Source organism: Falco punctatus (assembly GCF_963210335.1).
Source record: "Falco punctatus genome assembly, chromosome: 11".
Classification (NCBI taxonomy): domain Eukaryota; kingdom Metazoa; phylum Chordata; class Aves; order Falconiformes; family Falconidae; genus Falco; species Falco punctatus.
In genome coordinates this window covers 4,873,178-4,898,069 of record NC_137591.1, presented here as the reverse complement: position 1 = coordinate 4,898,069, position 24,892 = coordinate 4,873,178, and the positions used below count along the sequence as shown (strand labels likewise).

Below are 24,892 nucleotides of genomic sequence, written 5' to 3'. Positions count from 1 at the left end.
CCACCATGCAAGGCAGCGCCTCTGCCATCTTGCCGAGTTTGGGATCTGCCACCCCACCACACAAACACACACACACACACACACACACACACCCTTTTATCTGAGTCCAAATGCCAGGATCAAACACAGTCCACGTGTTTGAATGTAAGGCATGCAGGCTCAGGTTGAGGGAAAGCCAAGCATTACACTGATCACGTGCAGCAAGCTGATCTTCTGCTGCAGTTTCTTTTTAAAACCTGATTATTTGTGCAGGCTGGATTCTGAAACATTTGGTTTGGAGCCGGACAAGCAGAACTGACAAACTGGCTGATTGCCCGATGCACTACAACAAAGGCAGAGAGAGAAGGAGCCTTTGGTGTCATTCAAGTGCTTGACTGTTTTTTCCAGCAGGTATTTTTTCAGTTCACAGCAGGCCATTGACACCAGAAAGTGCAGTAACAGCAGCCTCGGTGGTGAAACTGCCGATGTTACAATCGGAGGGAGATGAAGTGAAGTAGTCGTTGGAGTGGCAGTACCAGGAAATGGCTGAGACATCACATGGCAGAGGATGTGCAGTCTGTAGCAGAGGGACATATTTACTTACAGGCTAGACTTCCACCAGACTCGACCAAAGGCAGTTTTGGCTAGTTATTTGAATTACCTGACCCACTTGCAGTCGGAAGTCATTATATAGATAGTAACTACCTACCCCACCCTTGGTAGGCAGACAGACTCTTTGCCAAAATGGTCTAGCTCAGCTTTACAGAATATAAAATATTGTACCGTTCTAGTTAAAGCTGTCATTGCAAAGACATTAGAAGCTGCTGCGGTTCCAGTAAACTGCTCCACTTCTTGGCATTTGATCATTGTTGAGAAAGGCTCTAGGATTTACATCTTACCACCACCTGGAACACAAATCATACGCAAAGAGTAAGTCTGAAATTTTTCTTAAGGTGCAAATCACTTGCTTCTCCAACTTTCTCCAGGGAGAAAGGCTCCCTGGCCCTCTGGCAGTCAGGGAAGTTGCCCGTGACAAGGACTCCAGTAGGAGCTTTGCACAACCATTCATTTGAAGTGCTAAATAGAGACTCCAAGACAATTTTTCCTAGACTTTTTTGTTTTATTTTCTTGTAATGAAAGCTGCAGCTAACTTAGCACACATAACACCCTTGGTGATTAATTCTTGTTAATTGATGGATGGGTTGAAAATTTTATGCAAGATTCTTTTATTTTTTTATTACATTTGCAATCGCAAGTTACCATTTAAAAACAAATCATGTTACTATTATAATAATTCATAACTGTAAATTATTTTCCCCATAAATATATGAGATTTCACCAAAATCTGTGGCCTGCACCAATGTTGACCTTTAGCATAACCCCACAAATTATCACCAAAATAATATTCTGATCTTGCTTACACCAGAATATAGTTGGACAAAGTCCATGAAGAGACAATAGATTTATACTAATGCAGATGAGAGCAGGTCTGGTCCAAAATAAAGTGAGAGGACTTCAAATTAGAATGATGGTGGCCTTTGCTTGGATCGTAGGCACAGGTGATGATAGAAAAGGAAGAAAAGAACTGTCATGTCTTCTACTGCACGTATATCTCAGTTTAATTTTGCTTATATATTGTGAGACTTATGTGAGTATTTTGTGAGACCTCAGATACCGATACTTGAGATGCTGGGATGGGTTGAAGCAGTTCATTTAGCAGAAACTGAAGTGAAAATTCTATTTCCTTCAGAGGTAGCTTCTCAGAGTCCAGGTGGTAATATTTCATTTGATAAAACCAAGGGACCATCTTGCTTGTCCTCTGCAAAACCAGTGACTATTTGCTGAAGTTGCTGTCTGTATGCATGGGGCTCATGTATTGCTGCTGACTTCTCTGTGCACTACATGCTTGCTGCCTGGGTTGGGTAGGCTTGGGAGAGACCACAGAGAAGTTAAAAATTATTTGTGCTCCTATTCTCTTGATTCATATGTACGGTGTTAAGGACAATGTGTCACATTGGGCTGGATAGGGGATTTTAATGCACTAAGGCAAAAATCCATAAAGGACATATGCACCCAGCTCTGAGGCAGGGATTCAGAAGTCTTAATTAGGATGCTACGTTGCCTGCACAGTGAGTTAGGAGAATTCAGTGTCTAGTAATGGGATTCACATGTACAAGTACTCCATGCCGGGGGACTGAGCTAGTGAGCTGGAAAAATGCTGAAGAAAAGGATACATTTCTGCGCTTCAGTTGGTACCTAAGCCCTTTTCTTGGATCTGACCCTGAATGCTGAAGTTTCAGTGATATATACCAGTCAGCTTATGTTTACAATTGCACTGAGTTTCCTTAGGGAAATAAATCAAATTAAACATTTTTTTATTTGACCCTGTTATTAAAGTAGAAAGCTGAACACCAAACTGCACTGGAGGCCTAATGCTATACCGGAGCCACACTTCCCTTGTTTCTATTCTGTTTATGAACGCCCTTCATCAACTAATCACTGTTTGGCACAGTATTAAATTTAATCACTGAACTCCAAAACGTTGTAATGTGTCTACCTACTCCATGGTTCCATTTGGATGGAAATTTTCTATCTCGTTTAAAGACTATTAAAGCCCTGCCTTTCTTGTTCAGAACAAAAGGGTATTGTTTACTTTGTTTTTTGTTATTTTCGTATTCAACAAAAGATGATTATTCCGTCTCCTCAGTGCTGAGATCCCTGTGAACATGTAGACCTCCCTCCACTTGCTTTTCTTTTCCCTGGGTGACTACAAAATAGAAAAATTTTCTTCACACAGAAGCTTACAGTTGAAATGCACAAAGGCAAACGTTACTTATCTAAACTTTCAAGGTTTTCCTAACAAAGGTATTAATCAAAAAGTGGATGTGAGACATAATTGAATAATCAATGTTACAAGGCACAGCAGAAGCAGCAATGAGGTTAACACATATTTATGATTAAGGATTAATCTTTCATGAAATAAAAAGTTGTTTCAATCTAAACCTTTTGACCTTTTAAGAGAGATGCAGCAAACCCACAAACATATAGTTGTTTGTTTGGATCCTATTATTACCATCACATTATAACCTAGGGAGAATAGCTTTTCTGATCCTACAACTAGGCAGCCTGTGGGCCGGTGAGCAAGGTTCTGGCTTTTTGAGAGCTGGCAGCCCATTCATAGTGGGTTGACTTTCAAAAGACCCATTTATTAAATGACGCAAGGTTCAAATTATGACTCACTCTGCATAGCTTAAGTTTGTAAAAATCAACCTATATTCATCTTCCTAGCACCTACACAGCTGCATAATGTATTTGTTATCTCTAGGGTCCCGTTAACCCTTTTAGAGCTTAAAAGTGATTTGCAACCCAGACAAACTGATGTTCTTATCTAGTAAACTAAGGTTTTTCTCTTTTATCAGTGGTGATCTAGTGAATGGCAGGTTTTCTTCTCTCTGACCAGGATTAGGTCACAGAGTGGCCCAGCAGTCTGGGTTTGAACATTACCTCCTGTTCTAACAGACCTCGTAAAAAATACGTTGATTGCTGGTGGTTTTTGCTGATATGTGACACTCTGTTTTCCAGGTCACAGCCAGATGAACCAGGTACTCTTCAACCTCTGAGTCCTCTAGTGATCTTGCAATGATACTGTAAGTAATTGTTGTTTATTATAAATAGCTTTTTAAGCGGAAGTTTGATGCTAGTCCGGCACATTTTATTGGTTGAAACATTTCCTTGTATTTCCCACTTGTATTGCAACCTACTTTTTATCATAGATTTAAGGGTATGGGAGCAGTTTTGCTGTGTTTGCAAGGCCTTTAAAAGGACACAACCACCTCTTCACCTTCTCCACCCATCTCCTTCCCCATCTTCTCTCCTTTAAAGAGAGGACATCAGCAAGTTTGGAGATTCAGGTGTGCTTCCTAAACCTGTGTCGATGAGGAAGGTCTACTGGTGCTGGAAATGGTGTGCAGCCACTTGTTCCTGTATTTCAGCTCTCCTTCCTCTCAGGAAACCCAACTTCAAGGGAAGGAAAACCCCAAATGACCTTTATACATATAATTGCAAAAAACGATGGTTGCTTAAAAAGAGAGCGTTACATGCATGGCTTCCTTTCTCCATCTATGCTTCTACTGCGCATGTTACAAATAATGACAGCTATTACAGGACTGGCTGTATGGGATGAACGCTGAAAAATGAAGCCTATCTTTCTTTGTCCCCTTGTCTGTAGCCCTAACTCAGCAGAATTATCCTTGTCTGGTAATATGGCCAGACTAGAGGAGGGATTGTACCTTCTCTTATTATGGTGGGTGAAGCAAAAAACCTTCCTCCAGTGTTGAATCAGACAGTGAAATTAATTTACTTCCTCTCTGTAAATACTGTGTGTTGGCTTTCTGCAAGCCCTGGTATGCTAACCTACTTGCAGAGACTCCAACAGAAAGGAAGTGGCAAAATTGCATGTAAGATTATTTACAGCAAACTAATGTGAAAAATGAACATTGGCCAGATACTTGTCCTTGTCTTTACTCAGGGAACACGTATTATACCCTGTGACTTTCATGGTCAATCACATCTAAACAGTGAATATGAGTTTCAGAACACATGTTCTTGTTTTAAGCAGATCGGAATTGAGTATGAAGATATATATACTGTTGTTTTTAAGCCCGTAATAAAACTTACTGAATACTGATGAATAATAGATGCATTTAAAGGAAATTACGATGTGCTCCTGTTTAATCCTTGAAAGAAAAAAAGCAAAATTGCTTATGAGTCCTATGTAATGGTTTATTCTTTAAGACAGAACAATGGAGGCTTGGTACAAAACTGACTGGAATCAATAAAAGGACCCCCATTTTATGTCCCAGGTTTGTAGCCTACACAGAAGGCTGTTATGGCAGCTGCCACCTTTACTAATGCACCAGGGTTTGGACAAGGTTCCTCTAGGGCTACAGTGGTAATGGCTCTTAAGTCTGGCTGAAACAGGCTGATATTCCCTGTGGATCAGGCACAGAGGTGGACCAGTAACATGCACTCACCTGTGCGTTACGTCAGTTAGTCTAGTATGTGCTGTTCCAGTTGTAGCTCTTGTAAATTAAACAGAGAAATAAGTTGCTTTTTTGCTTTATGCCACTGCTGAAATATGATCCGAGGCTCAGGTAGATTCCAGCTGTGATCTTGCTCCTTGGTTATGAACATACATTTATGTTCTCAAGACATTAGAGCTCCTTCTACACAGGCAAAAATTGTAAAAACAAAATGAACAACGTTCTCTGTGTACAGTAGAGTTATTTAAAGTGCCTGAGGGTTTGAACATAAGCAGACACTGTGTTCACATACAATATAAGCAAGACTTCTGGGTTTTGGCATTTAAAATGACAATTAAAAATAGAGCAGGCATGTTTCAGCAACTTTATGGGATGCCATAAACATCCAGAAAAGGATTTCAGACAAAAGTAAAGATTCACAGTAAGGATTGTTTTCTTCTATTTGTGTCCTACCTTAGTTTTTAGTGTGATCTGTTGTGATACACCACAAAACTAATGAAATGAAAGTGAATGGCAGAAGGTAGTCTCACTCATGGGAAGCTATTGTACATGAGAAAGTGCTTATTTGGGAAACTCAAAGTCTACAGTATTTATGGCTCTGTTCAGGTAATTGTTTTAGCTTCGGGCTCAAGATTTTTCCAAAAAAACTTGAGGAGAAAAAGCCCCATACAAGTCAGCGAGGTGAAAGACACTCTCCTTCCTCAACACAGAAACCGACACAATGGACTCAAAATCTCTCCCTGGCACAATTTTGTGTACCATGACACTACCTGAGTGTTCTTAGATACATCTACCCCGGGAATGACATTACTGTGTAGTCAGTCAGCTATTCCCACTGTAGCCTCCTGGCAGCATGCCATGGATTATGATATTTTATATTGTATCACATACCTTTAAGCAACATAGTGTTTACAAATATGTAAGGCACCTCTTGTTGTGAATGTGTTTTGAGCGTTAAGCTAAGGTGAGAAGAAGAACCTGAATCTCAAGTTAAGGATTTAATTACAAGGCTTTTCTTCCTCAATACATTTTTTCCTGCCAGTTGTAAGCATTTGACAAAAAGAGTTCCTCAGCTTCTTTGGTTTTTTATGCCTGAATTTCTCTTTAATCAACTCCAAAATCTCCAAAATGCTTTGAAATGTTGTTATGATATTGAGCAGAATTTCCTCTAGGATGGTCAGCTCTTTCCTAGCTGGGATGGTCCTCCCTAGATGGGAGACAAACTGCAGCTTGTTTTTAGGTTGTTCTGAAATCCATCTCTTTTCTTTATGACACTCCAGCAATGTATTTTGTTCTGTGCATGTGTTGAAACCACATAGCCATCACGTGACCCACCTAATGGTGCTCAGCCTAAAAGAATCCTGCCCCCCCGGCCAGCTTTCCTGGGTTTCTTTCAGTCCCCTCCTCACCACAGGAGTCACATGTGGTTCCTCTTCTTTTTTTTTTTTTTTTTTTTTTTTTCTTCACCTCTCACTTCTGCATTCTGAAAAAAATATAAAGTCTTGTATAGTGGGGGTAGTTGTAGGGAATTTACCTTCTTCCTCCATGCAGAGGCCAAGGAACAGTTGGTCTCTCCTTTCTTGTCACTGGACACCAGCATTGGGATTGTTTTTCAGGAGAGTCAGGGCTAAGTGAGAATTAGGTTCCCTCTCTGAGTTAAGCAGTGCTCCACATTAGTGATCCAATGTCTCAGGGCAGGAGGGAGTAAGGAAACTGTTGGCTTTATCCTCCTTGGTGCACAAACCATTCCGCAGGGACTGGGATTGGACATCTGCCAGAAAAGAGGGAGATAAAAGGTATCTTAGGGTTACATTTGTTGCCTGTGGCTGTGCATTTACTTTGTTTTAGTCCTTTCCCCTCCCCTTATCACAATTCCAGACTATGCAGGAGCTCTTTTCTCCCCTTTACCTGTGTTTATTTCCTTTAATTAGGTGATAATTTTACAATCTGAGGGATTCTGAGGCAATCCATTCTCCCTTTCTACCTTGTGAATTGTAGCCTCTTGTTCCTCACCTTGCCACAGTTGCAATGCCATGCTGATAAACAAAATTCAAAGGTCCTTTTTGGTTTTTTTACTTTTTACTTTGCATTCCCTTGCATTCCTGCTTGATGTGGCCCCAGCAGCTCTTTTCCCCATGTGGGGAGTACCAGGCATGTTCTGTAGGCCCCCTACTGAAATCTTTACCTCCCTGAAACATGACCTTAGGCTGGATCTCACCCTTCATGCAGGTGCTCAGCACAGAACAAAGTTCAGGTCCATGTAAGAGCTATTTCAGGGGCTTAAGTGGGCATGAGAAAGGGTGCATGAGGTAACACCCACCCTCTGTGCAGGATAAATTTGATGTTAACAGTAGTAAAACTGCTGTGGTGGGTAGTCTTTCTCTAGCTATGAGTGATGTTGTGTGCTTACTCCTTTACAACAGCAGCTATGTGAATTCTTCATTTATACAATCAACCTGAAACAGTCTTGATTAAATAAGGTTTGTAATTGTTGCTATCACAAAAATTGTAATGGGAAAAGCAGTTGCAGTATGTCTCCAGAATGCTGTCTCCAGCTCATCTACCTTGCTGAACCTTGCAGATAGCTTCTGTGGTGAAGGAGATGTGGAACTCATCTGAACATGAGACAGATTTGAATGATCTCTTTCACCTGTCCAGCAACACAGAATTGTTCCTTGCCTTTCCTTTGCTCGTGCTTTGCCCAGGCTAGTCGTGACCAACAGAACTTCAGCTGTTTGGGCAAGTGTTTCACAAGCCACTGCACCTCAGTCTTAGGAAATTTGTCTTGCTGTTCAAAACAATTCCTCATACTCCTTGACATTCACTCCTATGGGTATTTGTAGACTGTTATGTCTGCCCTTACTTGTTGTTTAACCTAGCTCTGTCCTCATAAATCACATCCCCTCAGCTTTTTAGCTAGGCTGACTGCCTGTGCTCCTAAGTATGAAAAACCCGGGCTAAGCCTACCCTTTCAATGACTGCTGCCCATAGGATTTTATTGGTGGCACAAAATCATTGCTCCAGCCGTGATTTCATTCCTGGCTTATTGTGTGTTCCTTTGCTGATTACACTGACCTAAGGATCTATAGCAACAGTTCCCTCGTTTTCTTTCCTGTGTGCTCCCACATACTCTTAAGACTTGTTGCACCTCCTCCCCCAACTTTAAAACCACTAATTCAGGCTCCCTGCCCCTGCTCCCCAAAAGCACATCTTCTGGGAGTAGTGGAGGCTGCAGGGAGTGTCCCTGCTGCCCCTGTTCCCACTTCCTTCATCCCTCACTCTTTGCTGAAGGACTTGTCTGCAGCCAGAAGCTGGTTCACAAGGACAGCTGGAAGGTAGGCTTCCACAGCACGTCTCCCAGGATCAGTGTCTGGTGGGTGCAGCTCCCTGGAGCTGGCTAAGGAAGAGTAACTCCCTGGATTCAAACCTCCTCTTCCCAGACCTGTGGCAGAAGCTGATGAGCAGGGAGCTGGGTCACATGTTCACCAGCCGGCATGGGGAAATTCTGACATTTTTGCCTGTCCTGTGGGCACCTGTCTGCATTTTTGGAGTGGCTTGTCTGGACTTAATGCATAAGAATTTTAGGAGCTTTGTGGTGAGGCCAGAATGTGCTCTTGATTAAGGCATCTTTGAAGGTATCCAGATCATAAAACAAATTAATTGCCACAAAATACCACCAAGAAGAATTCAGGAGAACCCTGAAAAAGGTGCATTTATCCAGTTTATGAAAGTATTTACAGTGACTACGCCAAGGATTGAAAATAATTAGGAGTGGTATAAGGCAGAGGTATTACTTCAGGGTGCAGATCAGGCTTTGACTTTTAGGGAGAAGAAAGAAACTTCTTGTGGGCAGATTTGCCCATAGCTGCCTATTGCAAACTTCCTTTTACTTTTTTGTTAAGTTTTTTTTAGTGGTTACAACCGCAGATACATAAGGACCAGAGAGATCCCTAATCTGGCATAGGATATCATTTTGTCACCATAGGGTATCATACCATCATGTGCAAAGTAGAGTATCTTCTCTTTGTAGCTGGTAAAAATCTGGAAATCGCAAAATGATCGTGAAAGCAAAAGACAAGATGTGATGGAAGACATTTATTTTCCTAAAACCTCAAAAAAATTAGACAAGCCTCAAGTCTGTACTGTGTTTCTTTCCTACTTGCACATTCATTTAAACTCCTCCACTCTCATCTGATTTGTTACTGTGTTAAGTGTGGCTGATTACTGCATTGCATTTTCTTTCAGGGCTCTTCCATCTCCAGGTTGGAAGAATCGTCTAATTGCCTTGTAGCAGAAGAATATTCGGTTCTAAATTTGGGATGACTTGTTGAAAAGCTGCTTTTGTTTCACCTCTGAACTGCAGACCCACCCTTTAAAACTCTGAACATTTATTTTGATTTTTCTGAAGACTGAATTGTATTCTGACATGAGAGGGTCCTATATGGCCATGAATTAATTTAAATCATATCTGGGAATTTAGTCTTGTTTAATGGCTTTGTTCAGTTATTCTACCTGCTCATTTATCTTTACGTAAACATTATAATCATACAATCATTACATTTTCTCCTCTAAAATAAAGGAGATTCTTGTAAGAAACCTAACTCTCTGCATGCTTTCTTTGTTTTTGTAAGAGTGTACACATGCATTTTTTGATTTTGTTGAATAATTCCTTTAGCCACATTTTCCCCCCTCTGTTTACTTCTCTTCAGACACAAGGCAAGTACAGGAGAATTAATTCCAAGTGTAAAAACGAAAAATCTGGTTCCTCCCTCAGATCTTCATAATCATGGAGGTGTTGTATGTCTGTTTAAGCTGTTGTAGAAGAAACCACTGGTGTTCAGCAAATTGTATTAGTGTTTTCAAAACCACGGCATCATTTTCGGAAATTTGATTTTCTAGGTCCCAAATGAGAAAGAAGAAATGGAATAATCCACTTGGAAGTGAGGGTCTTTCTTTTCTGCCCGGTTAATAGCTTAGTAGGATTTGGCTGTGTAAACACCTATTTAACAGGAAAGGTTAGTCATTGCCATGCTTTGTTATGCTCTCTTACCAGTTCTTACGGGTTTTTTCTGGGCCTTTCTCATCAGGTCCATGAAGTGTGACCTCTTGTTACTGGCTTCTCATATTCCTTTGTTATATATCGATCATGCTAGAATGATGAATGTCTATAGAAACTCCTGGAAATACGTGCATTAAGTATTGAGGCAGCCCAGGCACTTGCTACAAATTCATCAGAGTAAATCAGAAACAAAGGTGAAATCCCTTCCGAAAGTGAGGGTGAACATTTAAAATGAACCAGAGGAGATCTCATTGGAAATGTCCTCATTATCACTATCCTCTCTTCTTTAAAAAGCATGAAGACTGAAGCAGCCTGTCTGATATAACAGGTTCTGCACTAGTATTGCTCAAACAAATATGGAAACACTGCAGTTTAAGAATAGACTAGGATCTGCAAAAATGTGCTGTAATCCCTCTGACCTCCCCAATGAGCTGTGAGCATCTTATAGGGAGAAGTGTGGGACCAAGCTAATAACCTTCGTGTTGGCTGTGTGAAACGGTTCCAGCTTTCTGGGCTGCAAAAAAATGGGAATCCTTGGTTTAAGGCTGATCCCATGAATTGCTAAATGGCCTCATGCCCACTGACTCAGGGCAGCATATATAAATTGGGTAATTACCTCCCATAAAACATCTCTCCTCTTGAATCTGGATGGGTCATTTTGTCCCATGACTAATTGCATGTCTCTTCACTGATATTTGATCCAGCCTCCACAGAAGGTAGTAGGAGTTAATTTTCTGATTTTCGTGGGAAAGGAATTGGACCCTGACTTTAGCAAGTTAGTTTCTCTGAGCAGACTGGTGTGTGGGGTGTTGCTTAACAGTGCAGTCAGAGCAGGAATTCTGCAAGAGCCACAGGCTGATGGCAATTCTTTTGGTCTCACTCAGGAGAAGACGCTTGGCAGGCAGATCCATCCTCTCTAACAAGCAGAAGCACATATTTCTGTGATTTGCTTTGCAAACACCTTTGCCTCAGAGATCGTGCATTTAGAGCAGTAAGAGTTGAGGGAAATGTAAGATGGTTTCTGTCTACTTCCCAGACCATTTCTAAGGAGAAAAAAAAACACCAAAAAACAGCTGACTCGAACATTAAATAGAATATGTTTAAAGAGCCATGACATTTTTTGAGTGGGGATGCATTTAGAAAACTTCCTTTTTTTAAAAAAAACATGTTTATACTGAGAGTTGTGGACACAAAATTATTGCTACTTCGTACCTGTAACTGCAAAAGGAACCCTGTACCTCTGAATGTCAAACGTGGCTTTAATCTGCTTTGCAGCTTGTTTCGTTTTGTTTTTCTCTGTTTCATTTCCCTTTGTGGTGTTAAGCTCTGACCCTGAAAGGTGAGGAAGTGAAGGAAATGGAAGAGTGAAATTTGGGGAGTCTGACGCTAAAAAGTCAAGGGAACCACAGCACACTCTGTCTGGTTGTGAGATTGAAATGTAAGTAAGTGGACTCCTCAAATTAATTACTTTGGAACCCACTTATGTATGTGGACTCCCTTAAGCATAAGTCTTACATTATGTCATTGAGTTGGCATTTGGGCTTGATTTATGTTGGCACAAAAGTAGCTATAAACTGCACATGTGTGCCCATAGTAGCCCCTTTTCAAACAGAGCATGTTTATAGTAACAGGAAGCATGGCTGCAGCAGGAGCACACCGAGCCTCTGCTGTGTCAACAGCATCACAAATACAGGTATCCAGGATCTGCATGCTGCGTTCATTCATTTCCCATGTATTTCAACTCAGTCGGTAACCTGGAACACCATTACCAGAGATTAGTGGTTTGTTGATGGAGCTAAAATGACTTACTAGGTGAAATTTACTCCGCTAAAGATATGTATCTGAACAAGAGCCACGATTCACATTTTAATCTTTTTCTTTCATACCCTATCTAATCTGTGGCTGATATTTCATGGTGATAATCTCCACCCCCCCCCCACCCCCCTCGGAGAATGAGGACACACTATATTAATTATATCTGATTCTGTAGTCACATAATTTATCTTTAAAAAGGTATGTGCTTTCCTGTCTGAATAAATTTGAAGCCTTCAGGTCATGTTCAGGGAAGTGTGAACTCATCACTGTTCTTTATAGTACATTAGAAACAGTTATATATATTTAAGCACTATTCAAGATTCCTTTTAGGAGACAGAAAGACAGGCATAAATGAAGAACAAAAAGAGCAGAGCATTTTTGGTGACTGAGAAAACTGTATTCTTTGGTTCCTCAAATGCATTTATTTGCATATTCAGTCTTCAGCTCATTTGCGTTGTGAGGTACTGTAAATAGGTACAAATAACCTTCTCCGTGATCCAGTTGGATCTGCTGTGTCTGTAGTGAAATAAGAGGGGGTTTATGCTTCAAGAATGCAGCATGCTTGAACATCTTCTCTGTGACACTGATGAAACCCTTCCCAGAAATGGAGAGATGAAGGTGAAGCGAGCCATGAGGGCCCTATCTCCTCCATCTGGGTTGACCTAAAGGCAGACTAGATGAGCTGCACACTGTAGGAGCTCCCTTTTGCAACATCCCTTTCTTCAGACTTCAAAGAAGTCTGTAACAGAGACAGTGTTGTGTACACAAAACAGTCTCTTCTAAGTTTCTAAGGAGAAACGATGATGCAGGAGGAATTCTTTTTTTCATGTGGTATACATCCCCCTCTTTCTCTCCCTCTGTTGCAAGAATCCTTATGTTGGTATTTAAATGATCCAGGAGATTTTTTTAGGGCACATCTCATATTGGGAGTTGGAAGAAAAAAGATATTTACTGTTGTCTTGGAGAGACTGAGAGGAGATATGTGTGAATCCTAAAGCCTAACTTCTAAATAAACAGTGTCGATGAAGTTTAGCTTGAAATAGGAGCTAGTACCAAGTCTTTTAAGTGGGTATACTCTACCTCTTGCACCTTTAGAGCTGACAGCAGGTTTAAGCATTACTCATAGAAGCGCAGCCTTAGCCCAGTAAGCTATAGCATTAACCAAGGAACTTGGAGAGTTTGGTCTATTCTCAGATGTTACTGAAAAACAGCACTAACTGCGTGTTGCTGTTCTTGCTCGGTGGATAGAGGTAATCGTAGAGACAATTTGAGTAGGCTACAGCAGTAGGACTGTTGTATTACTACTCACTGAGGACTTACACTCCCTTTGGTGATGGTATGGGAATATATTTCTATCAGAGGAATACATTTCCCACATCAAGGGTCTCAGGACTTGGTTATTTACTGATTGCAAGACAGATAAATTTTTCAAAACATTTGTAACCTACAGCATGAAAACCAGAGCCAAACAACCTGCACTTGGTGTTTTATTGCATGAAGTATTTCAAGTCTGATTGCTGAACCTAGCCCTTGATGTCCTAGCATGGTCACAGTTATTAGAGGATCATAGACACCGAAGGCAGTAGCTGTGATGCTCTGTTGGGTTTGGGCTGGGATATCTTTTTACCCCTTTTGTTGGAAAACTGTTTGCAGGTAAATGCTTAGTTTGAATTATCCTCCTTTACTGTTTAACTTAGGGGCATGTTGTTGTGTTTGGGACAATATTAGAACAGAATAACAGTCACACTTATCAGAAGGGTTGGGAAACAGATACTGTAGTGCTGAGTGGGTGTCATGGGGGAGGGTTTTTTAACTTCCCTGGATTAGTGCCCAGCACAGGAGTAGATGGTTGGAAGAATCACGTCGGCACAGAACTGCACATTGAGTCTCTGTGGGTGTGAGTTGAGGACACCCCACAGAAGCCTGTAATCCCATCTCTGTTTTCAAGAATAGCAGGCATAGGCAGCACAGCCTTCAGGAGCTCTCTGATGGCAAAAAGGGCTGTGGCAGTCTGCCCTGTCAGAGCAATGCTCATTGCAGCAGTATGGCCTTCAGATGCAAAAAGGTCTGTTTATTAGAAATTAAAACTTCTCTGTCCCACAGGTAAGAAACACAAAATTTCCAAAGTTCTGCAACATGTTCTGACTGTTTGAGAGAAATGTTTCCCTTCAAATTCATTGAAGCCAGCACTTGAATCTGTTACTGCTCACTGTTCCTGTCTCACAGAGACCCACTGCCTCTGAAGGGCTTGTATCAGTGCAGTTTATTGGGAGGAGTAAGTGTTGCTGGCTCTAGCGTTCAGTTTGTGATGTTTGTAAGGACTCAGAAAGTTAGGAGGTCTCCAAAGGCGCATGTTAGAAGGTTGCTGGAAACCAAATGGCTTGGTTTTGTGCCTTAACTTTCATTTGAAATACAACCCATGGTTCATGGTGTCCGTGTGTATTTGTGTAGTGGGAGTGTGGTTTTGACACCAGGCTTTATTATAACCCCTAACAAATTCTCAGGTTTTATAATCTTTATGCATACCAACTTTTTTACCCCCCTGTGTGTACTTGAAATTAATTTACGTGATAAATGTAGAGCAATCAGAACAGGATATGAAACAGGAACCTCTGGAGTGAGTGTGAGTCGGACACAGATGTAATAGCCTTCAAAAGCACACGCTGCTTGCTGACGTTTGTCAGTAAGGGAATGGCCTGGAATCCCGGCCCAAGCAGATGTGTTGCAACAGGCAGAGGAAGAGATCAGTCTTGGTGTCCCTTGATGGCTTCTCCTAAAGATTTGAGGTTATGCCAGTTGCTGCTCCAACCGCCAGCTTTCATCTGTTGTTCCAGCCTGGATCTGGAATGAAGCGTTTCTTCCCAGCCACGATGTGTTCATGGTTTGGTATCCGTGAAGCAGAGACTTGATGTGAACCTGGACCGGGGAGCAACAGCTTCTTATAACTGGACCTTGTCTCTTATTTGCATAAAAATTAGCCAAAGGAAGGAAAATGTTTCTGTTCATTTTGTATGTAAAGTGTAGAAACCGACGAGATTAATACTGTGATTTGCCAGCTGTGTTGGGCCTGAGGTTTGCAGGCCACACCACTAGTTCGAACTGTAATTCATTTCCAGCTTCTGGCCCTGCATAACCTCCTCCCTTTCCCCCTGCCCTCCCCCAGATCCCTCCATCTTCCTTATCTCTGATACCCCTCACCTGACCCCTCCGTTCCTGGTTTCAGTGTGTCTCCTCCAGAAGCTGGACAAATCGACAGATCTGTCAAGAGATGCAGGAAGGGAACCAGGGGTTATCTGGGTGTGCAGGTTATCTGAGGGGCTGCTCTCAAGAAACACTATCTGTAAGCAGTACAAGTTACCCCAAGCCAGAGACAAGCAGAGGCTGGGCCGGTGAGTTCATCAGGGCCAGCTGTCTTGTGCATATGGGTGAAAGATGAGAAGTCTGAAAATAGTGATAGAGTTGCCCTGAAGCCAGAAAGAGGTGCCTGTGATTGAGAAACATGGAAACAAAGTGGGTTTTTTGGGATGTATTTGGGGACTTTGAATTGGCTTCCTCTATAAGGGAGGGCTTCCTGGAATTTTTCAACTGGTTTTATACCCACGAGGAATTATTTGGCACTGGATTCGATGTCCACATGTGATTTGACGTTGCAGTGAAACTGCCCTGTGACAACCCCCCTCCAAAATACAATCAGCAAAGTTTTCTTCAGAAGCGTACTCTGCGTCTGCTTCCAAGTTGGACTCCTGCTTGCTCATTCCTCAGCTGGGTTTGTCAGAACTTCACAACATTTAGTCTTGCTTTTCCTTGCAGTGCTGAGTCACTTTCTGATTTGAGTGAGAATTAAAATGTTTGTTACTGTAAATTTTGCTAGCCTCTGTCTGAAATCCAAGTGAAAAAACAATGTCAGTTTACTCAAAAATTTTGGTTTTAGAAGAATTTTAGAGTTTAGAAGTTTAGAGATTTTAGACAATTTTTTATCCTCAATACTTTTATGTGTAACACTTGCACATATTTTTTCTCTGTCATTTGTGGTCTCTAATTACACCATGGGAATCTGCGCTGTGGCAGGATCAGACACAGGAAAAGCATGACCAAAGGAAAACAGAAGTTTTATTGGTTTTAAATAGATTTTTCAACGCAAGAAGTGACTCTCTTGAAAATGCAACATTACATCCTTCTGTCTGCTAAGTTTTCTTTCAGCCCTGTAACAGACTGTAGGGTTTTTATGTCAGCCTGAGCTCTTTTTGGCTGTGTATTATGCATGTGTATTATGTTTGGGGTGTGTAAAGAACACTGGTCTCTAATAGCTCTTTAGAGGCTTGTGGGTTTGGCTCTACAGTTCCTTATTTCTGTCCCTGTTCATCCTGGTCAGGCAGGAAGCACATAGAAGGTGGTTGGAAGAGCTCTGTACCCAGGGAAGTCGGATGGCAGAGCAGATGCACCTCTCCCTGAGCAGAAGATGCTCACCTCGGGCAGGCATAGCTTCAATCGGCTGAAATCCCAGAGGCACATGGAGCTACATGAGAGCTGACTTTGGGGATGCACTGGAGAGGTCTGAACATCAAATGGCAATCACAGTTGAGCTGACAAGCCAGGGAGCTTCAGGGGTGGCCAAGCCATAGCTTCATGGCTGGAGCAGAAAGCGGGACACACTAGTGCACGTGGTGACTGGGGGGGTACATACACACTGCAAAGTTTTTACCAGGTACAGGGTATTGCGCAAATATAACCAAGGCCATGATTTTCAGGATTATACTCATGCACACAAAGGAAAATTCAGATTTCAGAATTCTTTACTGTGATGAAACATAAGCCAGAAAGAACACTGTTGGGTTTTGTGATGTCAGTGTGAGCTGACAGTTGGCAATAAGGAAAATTATCCTTCAATTATAGGCTAAACAGGTTTAAAAGAAGTCCCTGAGACACAGCTGGTATGGAGCCCCATATTGTTATTATTATATTTGCCTCTCAGAGAGAAGACATGTTTAAAAGTCCATAAGCTGTTCCCCCTCCTTCTACCTCCTCTGTTGAAAAATTAGTCTCTTTTGTCACATGTAAGAGCTGTACAAGTAACAGGAACAAAACATGTAGGTGTTCTGAGTAAAGTCATTAAACAACATGCTATTTGTTAAGCACATCAAGTTCTGGACAAATACATACTGTAGCTTTTCTGTTTCATGTGTTCAGGTGATAAAGAATACTGCAGAACTTCCATCAGTAAAAATTTTATTTCTTGCCTTGAATCAAATTGTGACTCAGAATGAAAATGTCACTGAGACATGGCCTATGGTGAGACCATATGACCACTGTTTCCAATCGCCCTCTAATTAGAAGGGCTTTTTGTTGGTGATACATGAACTAAGATAATCTGTGCAGGGCTAAGACTAGAATTAAGCTCCAGTTTAATCAGAAAAGACAGTAGTTGATAGGCCAAAAGCTGAAAAATGTTACTTACCTTCGGTGGTTCTTCATAGAAAGGGCACTATTAATGACATAGAAGCATTTCAAGGTGAAAAGTCTGTTCCCCCAAATGTTAAGATGGAATGGAAACACAGTTTCATTGTTATGGTTGGTTTTTTTTCTTCTAGATAATCTTTCTGACTTCTTCCTGAATCTTTTGTGATCTATGATATGTTAATGGTATAATGTAATTATATGATATGATAATGATAATGATAAATGGTAAATGAAGATTAAATATTAAGTGTTATATATTCATATATATAACGTGGCAGTGGTTTGGCCTGTGGTAGTTGCCATCAACACGTATGTCCAGCAGGAAGCATCCAGCCCTTAGGCACTGTTTATACATCAGGGAAGTTTGGGAACTTCTAGTCTTGGGGTTGAAGGTACCCACTAACACTGTACTTTATATGCACTCCCACTCAGGTTTGCGTCTACCTACCTTCTCTGTAGAGTTTTTAAAATGCCATTACTCTGAATGATTCATCGCCCACGTAAGGAGGGAGGAATTCAAATCAGATGGGGAGCAAAGTGCTCTCCGCTGGGAATAGGAGAAGATAGGGGCTGTGGTGATGGGAGAAATGGGGAGGAAATGAGACCACTGATGGGGAGAATGGGGTTCTGCGGTATGGAAGGATGTGGACGTAGTTAAGTGGGACCAGGATGTGAGAGCAACAGACATTACAGTGGGGAAAAGGAAAATAGATGTTCATCAATCTCTAGCCATAGGAAGAAAATGGAGGACAGTACAGTGATGGGAAGAAAAAAACCTGGATTTTTCTGTGAGGATACCCAGCTTGCCTATTTGAGGTAACACTTGTCTTTCTGGTCCATTCCAAAACTGATATCCCTGTCTGGAAGAGATGATGCGCTTCTGGCCATATCCATGCAGGCCACAGCAGTGGTATTAATGGTGCCATCACCTCCGTGAGCTGCTGGACACCCTTTTAGTTCATTGCGGGGAGCAGGAACCACAGGTGGCAGCTGGCACACATCACCCCTCCGTGTGCTCTTTGATTGCGCTGACTGTAAAGCTGAGAAGCCCAAAGCAGGAGGTGGGAGAGATCTGCAACAGGAGAGGGAAGATCACGGGAAAGCAGTTCTGCCACCAGCACAAACACTGTTGTGACATGATAGAAGGCTCTAGGCATAAAATGACCTGTCTTTTATTTTAGCATGTAAGCATTACCACGTGTCTACGTCAAGTATCCACAAATCTGAGATAGGCTTTTGCAAGATGTTCCTAAGATGCTTTTTAAAAAACTCTTAGAGGTCTCCCCATTTGCCTTCTTGTTTGCAAGTCTTGAGAATGCAGATGGGTCACACTTTAAGGCTTCTTCATGCAATCAAGTTTGAGAAAAAAAAATTTAGACGTAATTATATATCCCCCCCAGGAGCTGGATCTCATTCAACTTACAGAATAAATCATAACAGTTAGTAGGGCTGTACCAGATTGAAGTCCAGAGAGGAAATATCACACATTTGTAAAATGCCTCACTTGCACTAGTTTCTGTTTATTTATATATTTACATGTTTATTTACTGCAAAGGTAGCACAGAAGTACAAGCTGTTTTGTTTAGATAAAATCAAAACATGTCCATTCCTAAAAGTGAGAGAGTGCAATCAGATTCTGATTGCTAAATTTAGATGGATTTACCATCTTTTAAATACCACTGGGTTAGGAAGGACAAGGTTAAAGTGGAAAATACCTGCTCTTCATTATGCAGTGGAACTGGAAGCCAGCCAAAATGTTGGGCATTATTGTCCACTGGTCTGAACCGTGTCTCCTTCTGTCTCTGGAGCAGAGCACTGACTGAGCTGCCCACACTGTTTGGATACCGAGGAACTTTCCACATTTCTGACTGCCCCTATTTCTTGATTTCTATCATTTCTGAGAAGGTTCAGAATGCTTCTTGAGTATATTCTCTGTGTTTTGAAATAGCATATGAAAAGGAAACTTTTTTTCCCTTGTTAGTTGTCGGGGAAGTCTTTTCTTTTTTCCCTTCTCAAATTCACATGACTATCAGAAGTTGAGGAGCAGATAGGTAAGCACTAAAAACAAACGCAGAAGAGCGAGCCATCTGGTGTGTGGAGGAGGGCTGACTCCTACGGCTGTGATCTCAGCACTAACGTACGGCATCTGTGCGGGACTGGGGATGGCGGTAACGGGGATGTGCAGCACAATTAGCCACGTGAAGATCTGGCATCTAAACACCTTGGGGGATTAAGTGCCTGATGCCCAGGCAGCTTTCCATAGCAGCCTAAGGAGCAGCAACATCCCCAGGGCAGTGGGAAGGGATCTGGGGAAACACATTCTGTTTCTTACTGGAAAGCATCATTCATGGGCAAGTGGGGCTCTGCACTCGTACCACGTTTTAAGTGTTTTTATGTTTTTTTCCCTGTAAAAGAAGTGTCGTAGCAAAAAAATCAGAAGTGGTTGCTCAGCCCAACTGAGTTTCAGCTTCCTTCCTCAACTTACCTGATGGGCACAGCGGTTCTTAACAGGCTGAGGGGAGGACAGAAATTCCTCATGGCCACTTTCATGGGAGCTTCTTCAGGCTGTGTTGATGCCAGGAAAAATGGGTTTCTGATATTAGCTTTCTTGAAAGCTGGTAGGCAAACCAGCTCCAGACCAGTGCTGTTCCATGCTCTGCTTTGCTGTGCAGCAGCATGGCCAGCCCTGAGATAACTTGCTAACTCCTCATGTATCCATTGGGCAAAACCAACTGAGCTTCTGAAAAATAATACTTCTGCTGCTGTCTGTTTTTGGGGTTGTATTCCACCCTCACTCTAGAGCTACTACTGAGAGAGACCTTTTCTTGATGGGAGTAAAACTGATGATTTCTGAGGTTGGGATAAGATGAACTGTGATAGAGCCAGCAATAAAGTTGTGAGTGCACATCAAGCTGTTAGGCAGTGACATCCTGCTCTGTATAAAGTCTTTTACCTGCAGTTTTACCTCCCCTTCTTCGTGAGACTAATGCTATTGCCTAAGGATACTCCTGAAGGCGTAAGTAGTTCATATTTACAGCAAGCTTCAAAGACCTAAATGGCTACAGAGTTGCAAAGTATTATTATCCGCCACTTTGGAAAGATGTTGCAGGTTTCTGTGAGGTTTAAAGCAAAGTAGAAAATGAGGCTGTTTATTCTGCAATTCACTGGAAAAATAAGTTTCTATAGAAACTGCCACTTAAGAGGTATTTACATTTCTCTACTATGAAGCATCTTGAGAAATGCATTCCCATAAATAGCAAATAGAAGTCGTTACATTTGGTATAATAAGATAATATTTACAAAAGTCTGTATTTTCTGAGTATTATTACAGGGTTGCTGTATAAACTGTGGATCCATTGAGTTTATTGTAAGAGATTCAAATAGGAAAAATGAGATAGTGACATGTAAAATAATGTGTAAAAATTCCTTCATGCCCTCCCTAATGATGAATCGCACTGAAACAGAAGATTGAATCTTATGCCTCTGACAAAGCTGATTCTTTAAAACCTCACTTCTGAGTAAGATTACAAGAAAAACACTGGCATTTTTAGCTGTAGATGGGGTGCTGCTCATATATGCATGTGCTTGCAGTTAGAATTTGGGTATGTGTTACTGGTACTTAGCTTTGCAGTTTCCTTCAGCTCTCTAGTCCTAATGCACTACATAAGTGTGTTGCTCTGTAGTTACCTATAAGTGAAAACAGTATGAAGAGAATGCTATTTGCTGTACTTGCAGAAACAGATTTGGAAAGGCTGATGAGCAGTGGATTGTGTGCTGTATCCCCACTTCCATCCTGTGTCTGTCTTTTTCAGTGAATAGTTTAAGCACTGCAAGAGCTTTAGTGCTTCATTCCTTGTAGGCCCACCATGATAAATGAGATTAACAACCCGCAGAAAAAAACACCACCTGCTAGTGTCTGCAAGCTCAAACTGAAGTTGATGATAGAGAATTTGGGTTGTTGCTGTTGCATAGTGGGAATTCTCCCTAGGGGAGACTGTCTGGATCTGGTATCACGTCCTTATTCATCACACTCTTGCTCATGGAGATTGCAGTTATTAGACTATGAAAGAGGAAAATTTGGCACTGGATTAGGAGATGGGACCACCCTTCCCATGTCTTGTCTGGAAGGGATCAGTCATCATAGATACTTTGGGAAAGAAGGTAAGAAACAGTGAACAGCTTTCGTTCCTGGGATGCCCTGCCAGCCTCTGGCAGTCAGCTGTTTTCAGGACTTGCTGGGCCAGAGGTTGCATCCAACCTACTGCATTTAGTAACCGTTGGTAGACCAAGGCATCAGTGAGTATGATCTTACCCTTAAAGATGTGTCATGGGAATTACAGTCAAGCTGGAAATGGGAAGGTACCAAGTACTAAGCACATCCCTACTTCCTCAGGGAAGCAGATTCCCTTAGCTGTGTTTCTATGAAAACACATCTGAAAGATTCAGGTGCCTGAACATCAGTGATGTCTTCTTTGTCAGTTGAATAACCAAAGCCTTTAATCAGTCCAGTAGCGGTGGAAGTCTATGCTCCAGATGTAAATTAATCACTCCATTGATAAATAATGGCTGAAGGGGCTCTTGGTACCAAAATATCTTATGGTGGCTGCTGCAGGTGCAGAAGTAAAAAACACCTAGGTACTAGTGTTGTCTTTTGAAGGTAGTAGTTTAAGTCAATTAACTGACAAATGCAACCCCCAAATAACAGCCAATAAAATAAGGAGGGGCCAGGCTGCTGCTTCCTAAGTCAGATTTGTTCTCTGACAAATGACTGAATTATAGGTCTTAATAACTATGAAAGCAGTGTATCGGTGCTGTCTTGACCCATTTACTAGGCCATGGTGTCTCTCCCATGCCTTTGTTTTGTTGTTTTTCTTGCCCAAGATTTCTCAGAACCCTTGAATGCAAGACATAATAACACAGATCCTGCCTTGGTAGCAAATTGTGCAGTCTTTTGTTTCAAGCACACGGCATTCACCCAGACTTGCTCATAAAATATCCATAGCAAAATCATGCGATGCCTGTCTCTCTTATACATTTTTAAGAGCTGTGCCCTAAATCCATTAAAAGACTGTGAGGCATGAATAGAAGAATAACCCCTCCTACTATATGGGTGAGAAAGGAGTTGGGATCGAGTAACTGGACATACAAAACAAACCATGTGAATTTGCTGACTCCCAAACTTCTGTGCAAACACAGTACCTCTTGAAGTTTAGTTCTTTTGTCTAAATTGATGAAGAGTATTTTGCATTGCAGAAGAGGACTTTGTACAACAAAAATGGAGCTGGCATAAAGAGGGGTCAGAGACAGAACCGTACAAGTGTCAGAAGATGGTGAGGACCATGTGTACCGATAAAAGGTGATTTCTGATTTCAGCACAGCTAAGTTGAGGGATTTTTGATAAAATCCTACTTTATGATAAAAGCAATTACTTTTGAACTATGAAGTGGTTGCTCTTACTCCAGAAGTGAACCCTGGAAATCCGATTTTATTTACTGGAAAAAATTGGCCTTCACTGTTTTACCCTTAAGAGAGAAGCAGGGAACCTAATGACATCCCACATAACCTAGGTGGATGTTCAAAGACGAAGGGAATTAGCCACTCAGAATGAGAGGGAATTGGGTGTCTCCATCCCAGAGGTTCTTTATACAAGTACATATTATACCTCTTGCCAGGAGTCATCTCATCTGATCATTTCTGTACAACTGTAGTGTCTTTAATATGCAAAATTTGCACTCCACCTAAGTCTAGGTGCCAGATACTTCCTTTTCCTATTCAGTGTCTTGCATCTTGGAATCAGTTGCAGGTGCTCTCAGAGGTACATTTCACTCTTTAGCCATGTCCAAGATCATCTATAGGACTTCAGATGTATACATGGGGCTTTTAAGCACCTGGGTTTGCTCCCATGGAAGCTGGGAGGGGACTAGGAGGGGATGGAGACATTGCCCTTACTAGGAGCAGGGTGCTGCGCTCCTGCTCCTCTGTCACTGCCCAGAGATGCAGAGCCCCTTGCACTTCCCACGGCGTTCCTCATTCCTCCTTAGGCAATGTGTACCTCTGTCCAGAGGTAAGTTACAGAAATAAATTGCAATGGTATTGATTGTAAAATCTTGGCGTTGTAAGGCTAAATGCAGATTTCTATAGTTCAGTGGGTGTGCGCTCTGACTGAACACAGCCCCACTCAACCACTGCCTCTACAGGTGGATTCCTGGGTGGGTCAGAAACTCCCTGGAAAGCAGCAGTGTTACCTAGGCAAAGAGTTTGGGAGAAAAAGTGGGTCCAGCATTTAGGCACTAATTTCTGTAGAATCTACTCCCAAGTGCTTAGGTCTCTTGAATATGAGGTAATGCATACAAATCCTCTGGCACTTTTGCACACCAAAAACCATGTGCTCTATTAAAAGAAGAACACAGGAAAGGTTCATAATGCGTTCTGCGGAGCCTTGACTGTGTGAACTGTGGGACTGCATGACTTTCTTGTTATGAATTCATCTTAGTTCAGAAATGGATCATGTATTGACCTAACTCGTTGGTGTCACTCCTCTGAGCTTGGTGGAATTCCTTGAGTGAGCAGAATCAGTGTTTTCTATTTAGTAACAGGCTAGAGCACAAAACAGCCTCTGTATACTCTAGGACTTCTCTCTGAAGAAAATCCCTTTGACAGAATCTTCAGTAACTAAGTTATCACACAACTTTAAAAGCAAAGTTTACTGGAAATATTGATTTGGGTTTTTTCTGTCTTGGTCATCTGCTTTTTAAAATGACTTGTTACTAGAATTGCCTTTGCAGCTTGTGATTCTCTTTTCTACTTTCAGTTTCCCTTCTGTACTGCCTTGGTTGTAAGTAAGCTGTGGTTTTCTGAAAATGTATCTGCAATGTTTGCTGTGTTTTCTTATACAAGACCTATGTTTAAAAAAAACCCAAAAAACAACAAAACCCAAATGACCAACTAAAAAAAAACCCTACTCAAAATCTAATTCTTTCCCCCATGCATTTAAGTTACTACTATTAAGACAAGTTTGTCATACACAGTATAATTGCTTCACCAAGATTCTGTGTTCACACCACACTGCACTTGTGTGCATTTTGAGATGTTTAGTAACTTTTTTATTGTTAAGGGGTCCCATTGTGTAGGGTGTGTGTGTATGCACGGATCAGCTTGAACACCTGATATGTGGAACCTTGACCACAACTGCAGGTGATGAAGTCTTCACAATCATAGCCTGCCTCCTTTGTTTGTTTTACAAATAGCAACCTCAGTCTTTTATTTATATCACTGGATCCCAAGTAATGTCAGGAGGCTTCTGTATGGGATGGGAGCCCGTGCTCCTGGTTTGACCGCTGGTGAGGAATCACAATTAGAAATACCGTGACTTTCTGTACTCTTCTCAGAAGAGAGACGTTATTAATACCTGATTCTCCATATCTCTATTTTGATGTCTGCTCTGATTTTAATTTCATTTTCATATGGCAAGTTTGATTCTTTTCTTTTTCCATTTTAAAATACCTCAGGTTACTTCAGACACAAATTTTCTTGGCTGGTA

The 24,892-nt window shown here is 41.6% G+C and overlaps 1 protein-coding gene across 4 annotated transcripts in view; it reads left to right on the top strand.

Annotated features, from left to right (window-relative positions):
• FGGY (FGGY carbohydrate kinase domain containing) overlaps positions 1-24,892 on the top strand; it is a 325,564-nt gene that overhangs the window by 84,198 nt on the left and 216,474 nt on the right. For all 4 annotated transcript variants that reach the window (XM_080406372.1, XM_080406370.1, XM_080406375.1 and 1 more), the window contains one exon: positions 3,562-3,626. The gene's annotated coding sequence lies outside the window, so the exon portion shown is untranslated. The remainder of the gene's footprint in view (positions 1-3,561; positions 3,627-24,892) is intronic.